General features: G+C 41.7%; 1 protein-coding gene and 1 non-coding gene across 2 annotated transcripts in view; both read left to right on the forward strand.

Annotated features, from left to right (window-relative positions):
- The window catches only part of LOC145414675 (uncharacterized), a 75,620-nt gene that overhangs the window by 33,586 nt on the left and 25,420 nt on the right, over positions 1 to 16,614 (forward strand). The gene's annotated exons all lie outside the window — the stretch shown is intronic.
- On the forward strand, positions 4,712 to 4,830 carry LOC145414715 (5S ribosomal RNA). The gene has a single exon (XR_013899915.1). It is a non-coding gene; the product is annotated as a 5S ribosomal RNA (ribosomal RNA).

Here is a 16,614-nt window from a genome sequence, read left to right on the forward strand (position 1 = left end):
GCTCACATTTTCCAATTCCTCACTGTACATTCACTGACCACCTCTCTCGAGGACCATAACTTTACTCTTCGCTACATTCACCTTTAGATTTCGTTTCTTACACACTCTCCCAAACTCATCCACCAAGCCTTGCAGCTCCCCTTCATCTTCATTCAACAACACAGTATCATCTGCAAACAACAGTACAGGGAGTTTCCAAACACTACCCTCTCTCACCAGGGCCACTCCCAACATCCACTACCCTACCTTGTACCTCTTTTATTACCCTATCCATGTACAGATTGAACAACCATGGAGACATGACACATCCCTGTTTCAACCCAACCTTCAAAGAGAAAAATTCACTCAGTTCACCATCCACACGCACTGCAGCCTTAGCACCATCATACATACTCTTCACAGCATTCAACAACTTCCCATCTACTCCATATATTCTTAATACTTTCCACAGTCCTTGTCTATGCACCCTGTCATATGCTTTCTCCAAATCCATGAAGACTGCATACAACTTCTTTCTCTAGAAACTTTTCCACTAAAGATCTAAGAATGAATATCTGATCTACACAACCTCTTCCCTTCCTAAAGCCTCTCTGTTCTTCTCCAACTAATTCCTCTGTTATTTCCCTAATTCTGTCAGTATGTATCCTACCATACACTTTTTCTTTTACACTAAGAAGACAAAACCCCCTATGATTACCACACACTTCTTTTTCCCCTTTTCCTTTGTACAAGGGAATAATTATACCTGACTTCCAATCCTCCGGGACTCTACCTTCCTCCCAGGCCAATCTGCACATCTTCCACATCCATTCTACTACTGTCTCTCCCCCATGCTTCAGCATTTCACCACACACTCCATCAATTCCTGGGGCTTTCCCCAATTTGACTTTCTTCATTGCTTCCACAACTATCCTACTGATTTCCTGTCTTCTCACCTCCCTCCTTGTCCCAGCCATTCCCCAACCACTTATACTCGCATTACTTCCATCCTCTATATTCAACAATTCCTTAAAGTGTTCTCTCCATCTGCTCACTTTTTATCCCTTCTCCACTAGTAAAATACCTTTTTTATCTTTCACTCCCTTGCTGACTTCACTGCCACCCTGTCTTACTCTCTTCACCTCTTTCCAGAACATTTTCTTACAGTCTCTCCACTTACACTCTTCCAAATTCCACATCCACTCTCTTCTTACTCTCTCTTACTAATCTTTTCACCTCTCTTTTCCTTTCTACATATAATTCTCTCTTCCGCCTCTCAACATCTTCCATGCCCCTATTTCTCATCCATTCATTGTATGCATTCTTCTTTTGTGCCACAGCCTGTCTCACCTCTTCATTCCACCACGCTGTTCCTTGCACCCTCCTCCGTCTTCTCTTCACCGCACACACCACATCACATGCTGCACATATTTCATCTGTGAATATCCTGCACACGTCTTTGATTTATCAAAAGCGTTATAAAACACTTGACGGTCGTGGCTTGATATATAACAGTTTGGTATGCGATTAATCAATAGAATGACATAGTAAAAGAAATTCCCACTAACAGGTTAACTATTGTGGAATTTGCTGGTACAGTAAAATCTCAATTCCCTTGGCCACAAACTTCCAGGAGTTGCCAGGGGTCACCAGATAACTCAGTTGAGGTTGGTCACCTTTTCCTGGCTCTCTCAGTCACACACCTTCTAAAATCCCTTCCTTGATAAATATTAGTGAACAGTACGTAAATTCTGCAGTTCACTCAATCCCCATAAATCATGGCAATTTGCGTCTTGACCACTGCCGCGATTTACAAATTCCGTGGTTTATAAATAATAACTCATGTGAAAAATGAATTTGGGTCTGGACTTTGGCCAACCACCCTCCACAGTACCCTACCTACACCTATCTAGACACCATCAAACACAAACATACAAATTTAGGAATATTCAGTGCATGTATTTAATATAAATAAGCAGTGTTAAGGAATCTCACCTTAATCCTATGATGATATTGCTTAAGTGAATGGAGTGGGGTGGTGTTGAGAACTTAGAACCTCTAAGCACTTGTTCTTCCCAAACTCTTTCGGCAGCTTTGAACACTTCTCTCCCTTCTCAAATTCAACAAATGAGCTCCAAACATTAACTGTACAACAACGGCGGCTGCTTCTTGTTGCCATACTGCTTAGAGTGCTTCATCAGGGGTTCGGGAGGGGCCATGGAAGGTAGGAGGCGGGGGGGAAGGTGCACAAAAAAAGGCAGGTAGCTCTCGTACTCCATGGTGATGGTCTGTAGTGTGCGGACTGGCGGGAAGAACAACAACAATGTGGCGGCATTACTATGCACACTTGCCACCAGGGACGGGTGGTGATTGGTTGTTGGGTCGCGATTTTCAAATTGAATGCCGCGGTTTACGATTCTCCTCGGAAAAGGCCCACTTCGGTGCCTAGGTCCGCGATTTTCGTGACTTAACAGCGATTTAAGGGTTCTGGCAGTCTGACAGCCACTTAGCCGTGATTTACAAATCCGTGATTTATAAACATGCAGTTTACGAGGATTGCGTGTAGTGTATTCATTAGTGATTATACCAGTTTTCTAGACATGATTTACTAAGAAAAACATTGTAGAACAGTTACTAAAATATATAAAATGACAAGTGGTGTAATAACATTCATCACATAATATTATAAGTCATGCTGCATGTTTACTGTGAAACACCTGTCACGTAGTTTTCAAACAGATTAATGCTTCATCTGGCAAATGCTGAAGTGAATGTACTGAATGTTACTTATGAAAAAAGTATAATTTTCCAAACTGAAAAAATGGGAAGACAAAACCTCCGGCCAAAATTGTGGACGCCAAATAATCGTAACACCTGGTGCGTGATGTGGGTTAAGACGATCTTAAATTGATCTGTACTGTATTAATATTTTGCATTCAAATGGCTTTATATTATTTTTGTATATATGGAGTGGTAGGTGGGGGTGCTCACCATCCACTCACTCAGTGTAGTGCTGCTTTGGGTATCTGCCCTTTCCTCTCTTCCTTCCTCTTCTGTCTTTCTTTCCTTCATTCTTTCCTCTTCCATCTGCCTATGGGTGACTCTTCACTGAGTGACAAGCCAAATGGTTTCCTGTACACCAGCAAACCATTTACTATGCTGGGTGGTAACCATATAACCAAACTATGGCGCCTGGTGGTTTAGTGGGTACTTGAGGCGCTCCAATCGGATTGAGCCTGTGTAGGTTTTTATCCAAGGGGTGGTTGGGGTTTATTGCCTACATAATGTCACTCAGGGATGAGTGAGGCTGGTCACTCATCTTAAATATCAGGACCAACTTGCCTAGCCCCAGGCTCCTTTGCTCCTCATGGGGTAACACAGGATTAGGTAAAGACAATTACAATGATATCGCTCGTCCATACCTGCAACAAGCCTGAATGTTTGAGTACACAGCACATATAGTAAATTAATGCCAGGGTTTGAGTGCATACTGTATTTGAATAGCCAATAGATGGATTGTATATACAGTAGATATATGAATGTAAATTTTTCACATAGTGAGGAAAAAGTATGAGTCAAAGTGATTAATTAGTGAGGAAAAAGTATGAGTCAAAGTGATTAATGGGTGCATGAGCTAAGAAAAATTTTCATCCTAAAAATGAGATGGTATGCTAATACTGTATTTCCATACCAACTGTACCTTTTGTGGGACAAGCAGTCATTGCATACAGTCCTCACCTGAGGTCCGGAACGTCTTTCATTCAAATTACTCTATATTACCACCGTATATACTGTAGATACTGTATATGGATATGAAATTTTTCATTTCATTCGAATAATGAGAGCATGAATATTGTTGGACTGAGCTAACAACAATGTTGGTTCCAGAAATGAGACAGTATGCTAACATACTTTGGTGATTTCCTTTTACTTATCATAATGGAGCATCTTATCCTCAGTGTTGTGAGTCAATATGTTAATAATACTTTGCTTGTGACCTCACTGATACTTGGAGCACATTAAAGAAAATACTGTAGTTGGTGACCAACTTTTAATGTACTGTATTCAATTAAGTTATCAAATGAGGATTGGCAACTTGGAAGTCTGTGGCCAAGACAATTATCCGTTTTAATTCAGCCAAGCCCTACACCAGTTAAAGCAAAACACTGGATATTGCATAGTAACCCCCCCCCCATTGTCTCCTCATTCTGCGTCAAGTGGGATGTGGTGTTACTATCTGTCTCAACCCTCAATCCTGAAATCATTCCCATGAGTAAAAGGTGAAAGCAAAGAATAAAATACAATACAGTACTGTCACTACTTGTTATACGATGGGGTTACGTCAGGTCATACCTTAATGTATAACGAGTTTATTGTTAATCGGGAGATAAAAATACATTATAAAAGGGGGTTACATCAACTCAACTTCCCAAAGTCACCTACCTGAGACTGAAACAAAAATGACAACCCACCTTAATCACTTCCTGTGTTGGTCCAAGTCGTCTCCAAGACCAAAACAAATACTGTACTATCACACGCACGATGCTTGGCTGAGAGATGACAATAGCAGGGGGACACAAGTGAACAAGTGGAAAAGACAGGGCTTTTAAGGGGTGGCGGGACTGCAACTGAACCAAAACAATGCTGTGCACGCTGGGGCCACCATCTTGCTTGAGACATGCGACAGATGCCTTGCGTGTGCGTGGCACTTCGTATTATATTTTCTTAGGGCAATATCGGGCATACCACGTTGAGTACACCGCTTCCCGTCCGATCAGCGAAGTTAAGCAACGTTGGGTCTGGTTAGTACTTGGATGGGTGACCGCCTGGGAACACCAGATGCTGTTGGCATCCCTACGTGTCAAGTGGGGTTGGTGGAGGATTAGTGCCCCTCCCTGTAAAACAATTAACTCTAAGCCGTTGGCCACCCCGTTTGGGATACTTGGCGTCTGGCAATGAATGAATGAATGAAAATATCGTCATAGCGAGAAATTCATCGGAAATCGGATTTGGGGGTGGAACTTTTCTGTTATCGTTGTAGTGAATTATTGTATACCGGATCAGCGTATAATGAATAGTGATTGTATTGATGTAGTACAGTTGTACTGTACTGTACTGTACAATCCCAGTGAAGCGGGAAGCTTGGGGAATTTACCCGTCCAATTACTCATTTTTCCCAGACATCTGATATACACCTCTTCCCTACTATTCGACAGGGATGCGTTCCATAATAAGTGGTTGAATAATGATTTGGTCGAATTATGAACCGATTTTTCCCATAAGATTGTTAAGAAATAGGGGGATTAGGTTCTTGAACAGCTTTGTCATTTAAAAAATATTCAATAAAGATGGAAAAAATACCAGTAAATAAAGTATGAACAAAAGTAACACAGGAATTTGAGCTGTTTTCTTATAAACCTACATTTTCAAGGAAAATTATTATAGTACTACATACATCTCAGATGATTGACATTTGATTTTCAATCAGAAATACATTGGAGAACAAACAAAATATGCAATATGAGGGAAGCCGCTTGAATGTCTTGGATAGCTTGTTTACTTCTGATGTTGGTGACTGGACATGACGACACTACACCAAACAAACCCAAATGTATACTGTACAAGTTAAAACCACAAATAGAAGCGGAAGCCTAACTGGATACACTGAAACCTAACGGGGGGGCTTCACCCCCAGGACCCCTCAATGAATATAACGTACAGTGCAAACTAAGATTTGCATTCCATAAAACTGGCGCCAAAACAATATCGTGTGTTAAGAGCGTTCATTAATCATTGGCGCATTCGTCACCAGGGTTGCCATTTGGTATTTTTCATTACCATATGTGGGCCAGTTTGGTAATGAAGAATTCAGTTGGTAATGAATCAGCATGATTCATTACCAAACGGATTTTTCATGTGTACTGTATGAAGTTACAGAGGAGGGAGATGGTGGATTGTCTGCTGTCTTTAATTAATCTGCTAGCCTACATAGCGTGAAAATAATCAGCATGCTGCAAATTAAAAGGAGCATGATTATTTCCATTTGTATTTATAATTAGTGAAGAATAAATGCTTGCTTTAAGAATTTGGTAATGAAAAGTTAAATTTGGTAAAGAAAATTGAGGAATTTGGTAATGTGGCTGAGTTCAGAGCTGGCAACCCTGATCATCACCCGACCATACGATGATGGAACACTCACTCAGGTCGATGAACACATGACTGTGCTTGACAGGGGTAATAGTAGGGGTCTTGGGTGGAGCTATGGTGTTGCTGTAGTATTCCACAAGGCCAAAAAGAAATTCAAACGGATGAAGAGACAACCGATCAGCAGGACAGAGTGCAGTAGACAGGCAGCTCAGCTGGTCTGTCTGGTTGCACGCGGTTTGAATTGTTGAAATGGCAGGGATAACCGTGTTGAATGACGAAAAAGGGTATAGGTTTATAAATGTTGAAATAACGAATTGCTGAATAATGATCGGTTGAAAGACAAGGGCTTGGTGTATACTCTGATGCATAGGCTATATCATTGCGGTATATATAATACCACTTGTATCCTCAGCCACACAGTGGACTGGTTGACGGTCATATACAAGTTACACAAAGTAATAAAATGGTCACTCGTAATCATCAGAATGTCATTATTTTTTCTCTCTGATTTATTATTTATACTACAACTAGTTACACCTCACACCCCTCTAGCCCCATCACAACATGGCCTTAGGCCACCACACTCCACAACCACTCTTCTTACAGACCTCACACAGAGAGTTTTTGATGGTATGAATTCAGCTAGGCCATCAGTCCACACACAACACTCCTAGTCACACTAGACATCAGCAAAGCTTTTGATGCCATCCCCCGCCACAATTTACAAACATGCACAATAACACGAAGAGATGGTTGGCAAACTACTTAGCAGGCAGATGTGCACGTGTAACATTTGCCGGTCAGTCTTCGAACGTCAGAAACTTCACAAATGGCATCCCCCAAGGATCTGTTTTGTCCCCTACATTCTTTAACCTATACATGCACAACATACCCACACCCCACACACCACAGATACACATAGCTTCCTATGCAGATGATATAGTGCTTACATGCACACACCAAAATGCAAACACAACTGCACACATCCTCCAACCTTACCTCAACACACTACACGAGTGGTTCACCACAGACAGGCTCAAAATAGCCTCAGCCAAATCTACAGTGTCCCTTCTCACAAACTGGACAGCAGAACATAGCCACATTCCACACCTCACCATATACAACAATCCCCTACCACACATACACACACACACCCCAAGTCCTTGGTGTAACATACAATACATCAGTGTCATTTAAACAACACATCACAAATGTTTAAAAAAAGAAAAATAACACCAAGACTCAATGCCTTGAGGTCGCTTGCCCATACAACATTCGGACACAACAAAGAAACCGCCGCCATAGTTGCAAACAATATTTACATTCAGTGATGAATTATGCAGGCCCTGCTTGGGCTCCTAACCTCATTAAAACACACACTCAATAGACCATACAGAACAAGGCCCTAAAAATAATCACAGGCTGCACAGCTGCTACACCCACAGACCATCTACATCAAGAAACCAAAGTCCTCAAAGTCAAAGATTACATAGACATGTGAGGCACCCAAATTCTTTCTGCAGCCTCCACAAACCCACAACATCCACTACACTCCATGGCAGCACATCCACACACATACCAAGGAACATCAAAACAACACCCAGCACACGATACCATACACAAATACTGCATCTCTCCCCCCTCGCCTGCCTCAGACCAGCTTCCAGAAGCATATCCATACTCTGATCACTCGCCGCTCCATTCAGTCACTTAAAGACAACACACAGCTGCATGCACGGCCTCCTGATAACCACCCCTTTGAATCCTATCTCCCTCGTGAGGATAGGGTCCACCTGGCCAGGCTGAGATGTGGGCATCATCCAGCCCTCTTAAGTTACCAGAAGAGGCTGGATGACTCCGTTGCAGATGCCTGTCCAGGATTTAACACAACACCCCATACTATTAAGCACATTATGGAAGACTGCATTGCACACAGTCACCTACACCAACAACACAACATACATTCCTTGAGACCTCTGTGGGAAAGCCCAGTCTCAGCAGTGGCCTTCCTTAGGGACTCAGGGCTGTTCGGCCAGACTGCCTAGGGAACAGCTACTACTACTACCACCTCTTTTTGTGCAACTTTGAAGGCTTATATCTCCAAATTTTTACTTTGGTTCGTCAGATTAATTATATCATAGGATGATTCAGCACATTTATCGCCCACCCAAATAAATTGTTTACTTAAAGAAAATATTAACCGTCAACCAGTCTATTCCATTTGAAACACAACCACGCCTTAAACACACCCCATGGACATAACACACGTGATTGCAGCGTCTTGCAGGAGTGCACAATGCACACGGTAAGTTCATTTTGTTAAACATTGTTATTTTATTCAACGTGGAGAAATAAAGTAAAGAAATAAATCTTGAGCATTTATTGGTGTTGTATAGTAAAATTATGACTCCCTTGCTCAATTGTGTATGGCCACAGCCCATCAATTTAATCCTCAAATGTGCTCTAAGATTAATTTATACTTCATCTTAGAATGCATTTGCACTGGCAGAGAAGATAAAATCTAGCTGATAGAAAGGAAGGATTGCTTTGTTGGATACTATACAGTTTATTGTATTTTCTGCAAACCAGCTGAGTGGCGAGTGAGGGGTGGAGTATGGCAGTCAGACAAGGCATATTTTTGTGGGCTGCGGCCCTATACAGTACTTAACTATGAGCAAGTGAGTCATGATAATTCTACTGTACAACACTTCTTTCCTAATTATCATTTCACCAATAAATGCTCCTAATATATTTCTTTAGTTCATTTTTCCACATACAGTACAGTAGTTCATACGTATTCACTGTATTATCTGCCAAACAGCTGTGTGGTGAGTGAGGGGTGGAGTGACGGCAGTCAGATAAGGAATAAATTGGTGGGACGCAGTCGTTTGCATAACTTTGAGCAAGGGATTTGTGATGATTATACAGTACTGTACAGCACTAGTTTCCAGATCATCAGTTCTCTAATAAATGCTCAAGATTTTTTTCTTTATTTTTCTATGTGTTTTGCTGGTCACTCTTATTTTAAATGCCAGGACTACCTTTCCTAGCCCCGTGCTCCTGCGCTTCTAATGGGGGAACGTAGGATTAGATGATGGATGGATGGATGTGTAACATTTAGCAGAATGGACCTGCCAAGACACTCTAAGATATTGCAAGCTCCTTGGTAGTTAGAGTCAGTTTATTAGGTAGAAAACTGTATGGGGACCACACACTTTTTGCTGAAGAGCATGCCTTTTTTGCAGTGGATTTAATCGTCTTGCTTTTCTTGACCCTGTATCCTAAAAACTTTCCCATAAGTAGCAGATGGAAATTAAACAAAATACAATACAATATTGGTACAGTTGAGTAATAACAGTACATAATGTACTATGTACTCACCTAGTGTTGGCATCAATGGAGGGTATTGTACACCATGCAGTACGGCTCAGTGAACATAATCCTGTGTGGTCTAGTGAAAATAATTTCATGTACAGCTTTTCCAGAATTGAATAAAGCACTAGGACACAAAGCACCGAGAGGCCACAAGCTTTGCAACAACAAGCAAGGAATGGGAGGCCACAGAATAAGTCTTAGCACCAGGGTTTTGCCACCACATGGTCACAAGAGCAGAGTGCATAGATAGGACTTCACTGTACGATATCCATGAGAGAGAGTGTAGGCTCAGCGCCCTGGGGCTGCTCCTGCAATGAATTCTGATTGGCTGGCATGCTGCAGACGTTCTCATTGGCTGGTGCTTTGTGGGATTTTCCCAGGCACCTGTTGACTACTGCGAAAGAGCGTTTGAAATGCCTTGCTTCCTTATATTGAATAGAACCATCAATTACTTCCTGTTTCAGCACCGAATGTTGCCTAATTTTGCTGGATGTTGCATTGATAGAGCTGTGCCAACAGCGCCAGATATTGCGTTGGGCTGGATATTGGGGCAACGGATAATTGAGAGTTTACTGTATGATAATTGTGGTGGCCCAGTATGGCAAGCACATGCATGCGTGGTGCTTCCCACACAAGCCAACAGTCAGACGTTTGAGCCAAGATGATCACCCATTGTTTATGTACGCTGTGATTGCCTCCCTTTTGCTCTGTCGCACGCATTTAAGGCCACTGAAACATCATTGCTATTTCCAAGTAGCAGCACAGGTGTACACCCTATAAAAAAAGAATCGGGACCCCACGAGCTGATGTGTCTCGCAGTGACCACTGATACGCACCAGAACTCAGCTGGGGCTTCAAATTCCTTCGTGCGGTGTGGCATATTGTATCGTGCAGTAAGGGTCCCGATTCTTTTTATAAGGTGTACATAGAATAGTGCAGTGTGCAATATTAAGTGGAGTGATGAATTTTTATGTGTCAAATACTGAAACTTGTGCATTGGAAATCATGTCTGGCAAGGATTCTGTCCTTGGTAGAAAGTTTGGTGCTACTGAGGATGCTGAAGGTAAGCCTGAAAAGTTTATTTTTTTATTTATTTTATTTTTATTTTTTATTTTTTTTTAAGGCTCCAACATGCTTGCATGTGTCGACCTTGGTCATCTAATGGCAGCTGTCAATGCTGCATGATTTCTAGCAGCTACTATTTGGTCCCTTAGCCCTGAGGCCACGCTCGATGAGCTCATCCCAGGTTTTTTTTAGTCTGCCGCTCACAACCCTATCCCTAACATTAACATTTCTCACTTTCTACATACTGTATATATAACATAAGGTAAATATTGAGGCACAGTATACAGTATATATTGAGGTAAACAGATGGTCCATGTTGTATATTGGATGTTTATGTAATTTCATTTATAAAGGCTCCTGCATGTTTGCATGCATCGACCCTGGTCACCGAATGGTGGCTGTCCATGCTACTCAGTCTCTAGAAGTGTGTTACAAATATTGCAATGTTTTCCATATATTTGATAATGAATTTGGGGAATTGTCAGATTGATTTCTACTGTATGCATCAGTGAAACTTTTAAGTACAGTATTAATATATTTAGTAATTTACAAAAAAAGTTAACAGTAAAAATGGTGAGATATTGCTCTTTGAATTGATGATTTTCCTTCTCCAGAGATAAAATTGTTCCCCCCCTTTCTTTTTTATGCCTCCACCCACCTGTGGTGGAGGAGGCATTAAGTGATTGGTCTGTCTGTCCGTGCATGCATGTGTACGTGGATCTGCACATCTGTAACACTCTTGTGGGCCTGGTATCTCCGGAACCTACCACCAGATTTCCACCAAACTTTCGTGTGATGCCGTATAAGGAACTGATTAGGTTAGCTAGGTCAAGGTCATCTGGAGTTGACTTAGTTTATCCTTGTGGATGCAATATCTCCTGAACTCCTTGATAGATTTTAACCAAACTTTTGTCAGTGATGCAGTGTGAAGGGATGGTGAACCGATAAGGTTAGCAAGGTCAGGATCATATGGGGTCGACTTAGTTTATCGTTTCAGGCGCAAAGTTTCCTGAAACCTTTGACGATTTTTGATAAAACTTTTGTCAGTGATACAGAATGAAGGGACGATAAACTGATTAGGTCAGCAAGGTCATGGAGGTTGTAGGGTGGGTCCGTGTGCAAGGCTTGGCAGAGACAAACTAAGCAATGCTTTGCGTTGACAACTCGGAGCCTGAGTTCTCGGCGTTTCATTTTTGAGAATAAACAGTGTAAAGTTTTACATTACATCAAAGTACCAGTCCCTCTGAAACTGAAAACAGATCTTTGACTGACTTAAGCATGAACTTCCACCAGATTTTCATTGTTCATTAACATTTTTGGTTTTATGTCATTTTTCCACGTAGCATGGGTCAGAAGGGTGCTGTCAGGTGAGCCCTTCTGACCTATGGTAGTTGTACGTGGAAAACAAGCATAAAACCAGATATGGAAATGAATGATGAAAGATAGACGGAATTTTGTTTTCAAGCCAGTCAGTGATTTGCGTTTCAGTGGGACTGGTACTCCAATGTAAAATAAAACATTACACTGTTTATTCCTAAAAATTAAATGCAGAGAACTCGGGCCCTGGGCTGTTGATTCAAAGCGTTGCTCAGTATGCCTCTCCCAAGCCTTGCGCATGGGCCCCACCATACAACCTTCATGACATCTGCGTTATGAACATCCACATTTAGGATAAAAGTTGCTTGGGGGAATTGATTGTTATCATTGGTGAAAGATAAAAAGGTGGGAACACCTTTACTCCAAGAGTATGTACTCCATTTTATTTCAATTGTCATTAAGTAATTTTATTCAATCTTGAAAGACACTAAAACTGGGGAAGTTAGCTGTGACCTTCATGAATTGACTCCATAACATTTCATACTTAAATAAAATCATTTGGTAATAGCAAGAATAACGCACAAAAGGTGTCAGTGTAGTGGTGAAGCAGTTAATGTTTGCTAGTGGTATGTTGTGTGTTCTGAGTGCTTTGAGTGTAGATGATAAGACTCTTCGTGGGACACACATGTACAGTATAGCATTTGGTCCAACTTCAGATATGTGTGAAGCATAAGAGTTTATTACTTTTCAGTAAAATTACAGGAATGACCAATTAACCCTTCAGCTGCACCTTGTTAACCCCTCCGTGGCTGCTGGCGTTGAATGACGTTTAGCCAATTAATGGCCATAGGCGTCATTTGAGTGCAGTCTATAAAAAACAGCAAAAAATTTTGGGGAAGTGAACGAATGTTATGAACATCTTCAGACTGACCTGCATTACACTCCCATACACCCCATCAAGCAGGTCAGAGCCTGCTGCTGTGATGAGTGGATTTTCGATTTTTGTTGCTCATGGCCATGCCTAAATAAGCACAGCTTCACCCATTATCTTGACCCAGACAGAAAGTATCATCTTTGTCCTCTCTTGCCAAACACACACAGCCACCCTATTTACCATCCATCCATCCATTGCCAGATGCCATGTATCCCAAACGGGGTGGTCAAGGGCTTAGAGTTAATTGTTTTACAGGGAGGGGCACTAATCCTCCACCAACCCCACTTGACACGCAGGGATACCAACAGCATCTGGTGTTCCCAGGCGATCACCCATCCAAGTACTAACCAGACCCAACGTTGCTTACAATTATGAATAATTACAGACACAAACGAAAAACATGATAATAAGAGAAAAATACATTTTTGTCTTGGTATCTTTACCTATTTGCTCAGGTTTGTTGTACTGATTTGGATTATTCGATGCAGTGCGACTTGTAGAAAACTGTGAAAACTTTCAGGAAGTGAACGAACATCTGGGACATGAGACTGACCTTCACTTCATGCTCTCACCCACCACACCTCATTTGTCAGTTCACCACCTGCTGCCGTGACGAGTGGATGTACGATTTTTTCGCTCACGGCCATCCCTAAATACACATGGTTACACCCATTATCTCAACCCGGACAGAAAATATCATCTCTCTCCTCCTTTGCAAAACACACACAACCACCCTGTTTACGATTATAAATAAACACAGGCATAAACAAAAAAATCATGAAAATAAAAGAAAAATTAATTTTTGTTTGGTATCTTTATCTGTTTGTTCAGGTTTGTTGAATTTTTTTGAATCATTTTACATATTCTTTGCCATTTACAAGCATAACAGCAAAGTTTTCTGCGTTCACGTGATGCTGTCAGCTCATGTGAGGTGCGAATGGCAGGTTGTCTCTCAGTTCAACCCTCACTGTCCGGCCTGTACACTCAAAGGAAGACGTTTATCTAATTTGTGTCTGAAAACAGACACTCTCACCTCCCTTTTCCAACAAACTTCACCACCCAGACTATGAAAATAAGCCAGTACTACCATAAACACAATAAACCAAAAAATACAAAATAAATTCATAATATAAATTTTTACATTCAAACCTCGCATAGTATGTAATGAAAAACTTCAAAATACACTTACCTGTATATAGTTATTTCACACCTTTTCAGCACCATTGACGATGTTATTTGGGGGGGGGGGGAAACGATGTTGCATCACTGCAATACCTACATGTGACTAGTATTAACTGCCTGAATTTATGCAACTTCCGTGTTCGACTGCATGCCACAGGATGGGTCTAGGAAACTGAAATTTGCACTGCCAGGCACTGCCGGGTGTGTCGGAACTTCCTCTTCAATATGGCAAGGGAAAAAATCTGTTTTTGAAGCTTCAGAAAGTGGCCCCAGCATTTGCCAGGAGTGCACGTAAAATTCCAGACCCACGGCCACGGAAGGGTTAAAATGTGAAGTCCAGTTATGATTGTGAGTCTTTTGACAAAATTAGGGTTCTTGGTCCAGAAGTAAAGATTTTGTTGTGGACCTTCCAGCTTCTGAACTTTTTCCGTTCCAGAGTAGACACTGAAAGAAAGTTGCAATTTTATTGTCATATTTGATCTTACTATATCTGTGAAAACCTCTTATTCCATGCCTTGTAATGTGGGTAGAGTGACTTATAATTTTTATTATGTCTTTTCCACACCTTCAAAGTGTTACAGATGACAGACTCTCTCCTCCAATTCCACCTTAGACGATTCCGGTGCTGTTCCTCCATCACTTCCCCCCTCTGACTTCTTCGTGGCTGACATTAAAATTTCTTCGGCTGATGTATTTTCTGCTGTCACAGGTCTCAATACTAATAAGGCATATGGGCCTGATGGAGTCCCTCCTGTTGTTCTCAAGAACTGTGCTTCTGTGCTTACACCCTGCTTAGGCAAACTCTTTTGCCTTTGTCTGTCAACTTGTACCTTTCCTTCTTGCTGGAAGTTTGTTCTCATTCAGCCAGTCCCAAAGAAGGGTGACCATTCCCAACCCTCTGACTATCGTCCAATTGCTTTAACATCCTGTATCTCAAAAGTTTTCGAGTGTTCTTAATAGAAAAATTTTAAAGCATCTTTCCTATCACAACCTTCTTTCTGATCGTCAGTATGGGTTCTGTCAGGGACGCTCCACCGGCGATCTTCTCACCTACCTTTCAGACTCCTGGTCATCCTCCTTTTGGGACTTTGGCGAAAGCTTTGCCATTGCACTTGACATCTCTAAGGCTTTCGATTGAGTCTGGCATAAATCTCTAATTTCCAAACTGCCCTCTTACGGTTTCTATCCTTCTATCTGTGCCTTCATCTCTAGCTTCCTTTCTGGTCGTTCTATAGCCGCTGTTGTAGACGGCCATCGTTCTTCTCCTAGATCTATTAACAGTGGTGTTCCTCAGGGCTCTCTCCTATCACCAACTCTCTTCCCTTTATTCATCAATGACCTCCTAAGCTGTACATCTAACCCTATCCACTCATACGCTGATGACTCCACCCTTCACCTTTCCATTCGATTCCTGCAACGTCCATCTCATCAGTTACTTCAACAGGCAGGGGATGAGGCTATGGCACACCTAATGTCTGACTTGGCTCATATCTCTAACTGGGATAAAAATAATCTTGTTTTTAATGCATCAAAGACTCAGATTTTGCACCTATCAACCCGACAAAATCTTCCACAGGTATACCCACTAATGTTTGATAATATTCAGCTTAATCCTGCATCATCGTTGAACATGCTTGGGGTTTCATTTACTCGGGACTTGTCTTGGAAAGATCATATTACGTCTCTTGTAAAATCTGCTTCCAAGAGATTGGGTGTGCTTAGCCGACTCCGTTCCTTCTTTACCCCTGCACAATTGTTGACTCTATACAGGGGTTTTATCTGTCCCTGTGTAGAGTACAACTCTCATGTGTGGGGAGTCTCCCCACAGACAGCTCTTCTCAATAGGGTGGAGTCAAAGGCTTTTCGCCTCATTAACTCTCTTCCTCTTACTGACTTCCTTCAACCTCTGTCTCTTCGCTGCACTGTTGCATCTTTATCCCTTTTCTATCGCTACTTCAATGGTCACTGCTCCTCTGAACTGTCTGCATGCATTCCTCCACCCCTACGACAGACGCATAGTACCCGTCTAGCAGCAAACTCTCATCCCTTTTCTGTCCAACTCTCTAATGCAAGAGTTAACCGATACTCCCAGTCCTTCATTTATGCAACAGGTCAGCTCTGGAACTGTCTCCCTCTGTCTGTATTTCCTACTTCCTATGACCTCCAGTTTTTCAAACGCAGTGTGTCCAGGCATCTGGAAATGATCGGATCTTGAATTTGGCTCTCTCATATATTTTGTTTTTCTCTTGGAAGGAATAGTTTTGCAGGCTCGTTGCCTTTGGTTCCTTCTTCCTCACTTAAAAAAAAATTAAAAAAATAAATAAATAGGTCATTTGTGTATTAAGGAGCATTTGCAACATCATGTTGAGAAAATTGAGGATTATGGGGGAGGGACAACCTTTCTATTTCCAGGCTTACCAAATTTGTCTCAAAAGGAACTCTTGATGAACTATCAGCTCCCGCCCCCCCCATGGCTGAGGGAAAGTGAGGCATAGTACTAAGCTGGTTATCATGGTGCATCAAGGGGCTACATTAATTAAAATAAAATTTGTGGGGTGTTTGGAAGGAGGAGAAACAAGGGGAAATAAAGCTGGTATGTATTTAAGGAAGGATGG

The sequence above is a fragment of the Coenobita brevimanus genome, chromosome 100 (assembly GCF_032717465.1).
Source record: "Coenobita brevimanus isolate Jiangsu-jjx chromosome 100, ASM3271746v2, whole genome shotgun sequence".
Taxonomy (NCBI): Eukaryota; Metazoa; Arthropoda; class Malacostraca; order Decapoda; family Coenobitidae; genus Coenobita; species Coenobita brevimanus.